Source organism: Meleagris gallopavo, chromosome 2 (assembly GCF_905368555.1).
Source record: "Meleagris gallopavo chromosome 2, MGAL_WU_HG_1.1, whole genome shotgun sequence".
Lineage (NCBI taxonomy): Eukaryota > Metazoa > Chordata > Aves > Galliformes > Phasianidae > Meleagris > Meleagris gallopavo.
This window is the reverse complement of record NC_139405.1, coordinates 104,132,673-104,138,311: the sequence shown is the minus strand read 5'-3', so window position 1 is coordinate 104,138,311 and position 5,639 is coordinate 104,132,673.

Here is a 5,639-nt window from a genome sequence, read left to right as displayed (position 1 = left end):
GCCGCGCCACTTCCCACTGCGCGGCGCCGCATTACCCGAACGCGCCCCCCGGCGGCGGGGAGGGCTCTCTCTCTGAAATCTTGTTTTTCATCGCGTCAAAGAACGGATTTGGGTTAGAACGGACCTCAAAGCCCGGCCGTGACATGGGGACACCTCCTTTAGGGCCTCACCCATGGCCTTGGGCAGCTCCAGGCATGGGGCATGTAGGAATGGAATGTTCTTTCTGCATTAAATATTAAAAAGGTGTTGAAGAAGTAGAGCACAATGTATTTGTATTTCGTAACTTCTTAGAAATAGCTGACGTGAAAAAGTAGAAATACTATATATGTTAGTAAAATACTTCAGAAATACAGTTGCTGAATTGTGTGATTAATTCTTGCTTGCAAAACTGCAATAGTTTTTAAATGTTCCAGATAGTGTTATGGACTAGAAAGCAGGGCTATTCTGTTTGGACAAGAGACCCTCAGCAAAAGAAAAACAGACTTAATAAACATCAAAGAAGCCAGGGCCTCTACACAAGGCTGGATTGCCTTGCTTTGGGGGTAGGTTGGGATGCAACAGGCAGGCATCAAGATACTCCCCCCTATCCTCCTTCCAAGCTTATCTCTATGCAAGGACGAGCAGATGTCCAGAAACAGTGACCAAGTGTTGAACGAGCGAGTGTGAGAACTTAACTAATTAGTGATATATGCTTAGCTAGTAAAAATTGATGCTTATCCAGTATCCGCATGTTTAGTTGAGCGTCAGGAAGATTGTGAACCTGAAGTACTCAGCCAATGAGGAACTAGGGGAGAAAGAGATAAGCGTCGAGTAATAGGAAATAAAAGACGTAACACTGTTTTCTGCATGCTCTCCTGCTTGCTGGAGGCCTGCCATTGCAATTGCAAATAAAATCTGCTTTATCAGAGATACCATCCTGATAAATTATTTGGATATTTCAAACAGGGCACTCCAGCTCCTCCAGCTCCAGCCAGTGCCTCACAGCCTTCAGAGTATAGAACTTCCCCCTAACATCTAACCTAAATCTGGTTTAAAGCCATCTCCCCCCTGTCCTATTACTACACCCACTGACAGACTCCTCAGAGCTTTCCTGTAGCCCCCATGGGTACCCCCAGGCCCTGCTATGACAAAACAAAGATGATCAGTGGCAGAGCTGCACGCAGTGCTTTGATGAATGCTCGTTATAGGAAAGGACCAGAGGTAAAAGCAACATCACACCTATTTTAGAAAGGGTAAAAAGGATGGCTCTGGGAACTACCAGCATGTCAGCCTCACCTCTGTGCCAGGAAAGATCATGGAGCAGATCCTCCTGGAAGCTGTGCTAAGGCACGTGGAAGGCAGGAAGGTGATACAGGAGAACCAGCGTGACTTCACCAATGGCAAATCCTTGCTTGACCAACCTGTAGTGGACTTCCATGGTGGGGTCATTGCATCAATGGACAAGGGAAGAGCCACTGTTATCATCTGTCTCAACTTCAGTAAGGTCTATGAAACAGTACCCCACAACACCCTTCTCTCCAAATTGTAAAGATGTGGATTTAATGGGTGGACTGTTCAATGGCTGAAGAACTGGCTGCAAGTCAGTACAAGGGGGTTGAGCTCTGCAAGTCCAGAGAATGGTGGTCAATGGCTCCATGTCTGGATGGAGATCAGTGTCAAGTGGTGTCCCTCAGGGGTCAGTGCTGGGGCTGACGCTCTGTAATATCGTCATCAGTGACAATGACAGTGAGGTTGAATGCACACTCAGCAAGTTTGCTGATGACACCAAATGTGGAGTGCAGTCGACACACCAGAGAGATGGGATGCCATTCAGTGGGACATAGACAGGCTTGAACAGTGGGTCCAGGAGAACCTCATGAGGTTCAACAAATCCATAAGCAAGGTCTGCACCTGGGTCAGGGCAAGCCTCACTGCCGATACAAGTTGGGGGACGAAAGGACTGAGCACAGCCCTGCTGAAAAAGACCTGGGGGTACTGGTGGATGGGAAGCTGGACGTGAGCCAGCAATGTGCCCTCGTAGCCCAGAAAACCTGCCATATCCTGGCCTGCATCAAAAGAAGTGTGGCCAGCAGGACAAGATCCTGCCTCTCTGCCCTGTGCTGGTGAGGCCTCACCTGGAGTACTGTGTCCAGATGTGGAGTCCTCAGTACAGGAGAGACACAGACTGTGCATCTAGTGCATCCAGCCTGAACCTCTCCTGGTGCAGCTTAAGGCCATGACATCGCACCTCTCACCTATTCCAGCTTTGTGATCACCAGTGATTTTTTCTTGTGGTTTTTTTTTCTTCTTTTTTCCCAATTTTATCAGTTCTCCTTTAAAGGCGGGAGTAAATTAGGTCTCGAGTTGAGTTGATTTCCTTTATAGCAGCTCCTAAGGTGCTGTGTTTTAGTTTTCAGAGCAAAACACAGTGCTGACAACACAGGGATGTCTTAGCTGAGGCAGAAAACTGTTTGCACTGCATCAAGGGCATCTCTGTTTCTCACTGTGAATAGATGGAGGGATGAACACGAGGCTGGGAGGGGGCACCAGCTGGCAGGTGGCCCAAACTAACCCAAGAGATATTCCATGCCTTATAACTTCATACTCAGTACTGAAAAGGGAGACGAGGAGGATAAGAAGACAGCTCTGTCCTGCTGAGGTATGGGCAGGGCTGGGCATCAGGCTACCCACAGGAGGTGGTGAGTGATTGCTTTTGCATCACTTGTGTAGTTTATTTAGCAGCCAATAAACAAGGGACGTACACCTACAGGAACTCTCCTTGGTGTCAGTGCCATTCCTGGTGTCAGCTCTAATTGGCGATGAGGAGGATGTGGGTTTGGGGCTGTGACCTCAGGAGTCACCTGATGTCAGAGGCAGCAAACAGCGTCGTGCCCTCTGCTCTCCCAGCCCCTGCTCCACGCACACCTTCAGCACAGGGTTAAAGGTTCCTTATTTTTTATCCAGATCCGTGCCTGCCTAATCTGCTTCTCAGAAATCAGAGCCTTTCCTGGAAGAGGCTCAGGTCCTTGTGAAACTGAAAGTGCTCCTCAGGCACATTTTGCTTTCAGAGAAGAATGCCCAGTAAGTTCAGGATTTGATTGGTAAAGGCCCAGCTGGCTTCCAGACCTTTCCCAAGGATGGAGGATGCTGAGAGGTGATGTCTTTGTAACCTCTTGGCAGGAACCAGCAACCTGGGAGCTCCCATCATGATTGTGGTCTCGGTGGCAAAGAGCCTGCAGGGTTTACAGAATGCCAGGGTGCTTGGGGCTGGAGGGAGATAACTCTGGGTCCGTCTGGGCCCCCCCAGCCCCTGAAGGGCCGCCCAGAGAAGGGAGCACAGAACCATGGTCAGGCGCTGTGGGAGATCCCCCAGGAGGAGCCCCCACCGCTCTCTGCTCCCTGTGCCAGGGCTCCGGCACCCACCCAGCACTGCAGTGCTGCTGATGGCAGCTCCTGGGCTCCAGGCTGTGCCCCATGGCTGCCTGGACACCACAGAGCAGAACCTGGCTCCAATCCCTTGCACCTCGTGCAAGGATTTCAGTCCATGGTGGGATTGCCCTGAGCCTCCCCTGCTTTGGGCTGAGCAGCCCCAGCTCTGTCAGCTCTCCTCCCAGCAGAGCTGCTCCAGGCCCCAAAGCATCTTCATGGCCCCTTCCTGAGTTCTCACCAGGTTGTCCCAAACATTGTACACACACCAATGACCTCAGTTACTATGCAGAGCCGATCCGGTTAAGAAACCAGTAATAAGAAGGAGAAGGAGCTCAGTGCCTCTTCTCAGGAGCAGCTGTGCTTGTCCTGCTCCAGCCCTGGGGCATTTCCTGTGCTGCTCAAACTCCCTGAGCTGATTGCTGATGGTTTCAGGAATGCTTTGGGTATCCCAGTCTTCCAGAGAGCTGTTTTTGGTGGTTGTGCTGTCACATGGTAAGGAATTGACTGCATGGCCATATCCCGAGATTTCCAGACACCATCTCAGTCATCCATCAGCCGCCAAGTTTCACTTCCAGCTGCAGTTTCAGGGAGCAGAAGGCCTTCCTCTGCCTCACCAGCAGGGAGCTGCAGTCTGTGCAGAGGTTCCAGGCTATATTAAAGCAGGGTCAGAGCCAGGCTCAGAAAGCACCAGGTCTGTGAAGCACCAAAAGTGCAGGTAGGGCCTGGCTGCGGTGCCTGGGGTGGGCAGGGGCACTCACAGCCACTGGGAGCCCCTTGGTCCTCTGCTGGGTGCTTCACGTTACGGTGCTGGGCTGAGAGGGCCGGCAGGAAAGAGGGGATTGTGGCAGGGGGCAAAAGGGGCTGTGATGGCAACGGCTGCACTGGGGGGCAGGGAGGAGCAGGGGAGGGAAGCACAAATAACTTTGTACCCAGATCAGGGGCTGAATATGGCAGAGATGGAAGCACAAAGTGCACGGGGAGGGGAAAGGCAGTGCAAGAGTGGAGTGGAAAGCAGATCCCCGAGGCAGAGCCAGGGGGGATGTGGAGCAGAGCCCAACACAGAGCCCTGCAGCCCTGTGACCCTGCTCTGCATGCTGGCATGCTGCACTCATTCCTTTGTTATGGGCTCGGTGCAGCGGTGCTGGTCGTGTGTCACAGTGTGCACCCCGTTGGGACAATTGTTAGCAGCTGTGTCTGTGCAACAGGCTGTGCCTGCATCTGTCCCTGCCACCTTCACTCTTGGGATAGAGGGATTTCTCTTGTTGCTGAGCCTTTACTCTTATCTGGCGCTATGCTGCTTTCTCCTTCCTGCCCGTTCTGCACCCCACCAGGATGCATACCAGCCTCCATTAACCTCTGGTCTATGAATGGCCAAGGGAAAACTGGCTGCTGGCCTTCCTTCTGCCACGACAAAAGGAACTCTCTGTACAAAGTGGGGAAAAGATGTCTCTGTTGGCTGGAGAGCGAGGGGGAACCTCAATGTGCCCAGGCCTGGACAAGTCAAGATGCTGAGCTGAGCTCCTCAGCGCTGACCAGCAGCACTGCTGCCGTGCTGAAGGAGCAGCCAAAAGCACAGGAGGAAGAGCTGGAAGGCAGAAGGGGCAGCTCCTCCTGACACAGCACCCCTGCACTGTCCTTTCTCTGTGGCAAGAGCCAAGGGAGCTCCTCATGAATGAAAGCAGCGAAATGTAAACCAGTGGCAGCCAAGGGAGAGGGGGCTGGTTCAACTCTCATTGCCTGGCAGCCAATAAACGAGGGATGCGCACCTACAGGAACACTCTCCAAGCTCACTCCCTGATGTCAGTGCCATCCCCGGCCTCAGCACTAATTGGCGATGGGGAGGATGTGGGTTTGGGGCCGTGACCTCAGGAGCCACCTGATGTCAGAAGCAGCAAACAGGATCCTGCCCTCTGCTCTCCCAGCCCCTGCTCCATGCAGAGCTTCCGGATGTGGTTAAAGGTTCTTTCATTTTTACTCAAGATCCGTGCTTGACTTCTCTGCTTCTCAGAACTCAGAGCCTTTTCTGGATTAGGCTCAGACCCTTGTGGAACTGAAAGTGCTTCTCAGGCTCTCTTGCTTTCAGAGAAGAATGCCCAGTAATTTTCCTAAGTTCTGGATTTGATTGGTAAAGGCCCAACTGGCTTCCAGACCTTTCCCAAGGATGGAGGATGCTGAGAGGTGATGTCTTTGTAACCTCTTGGCAGGAACCAGCAACCTGGGAGCTCCCATCA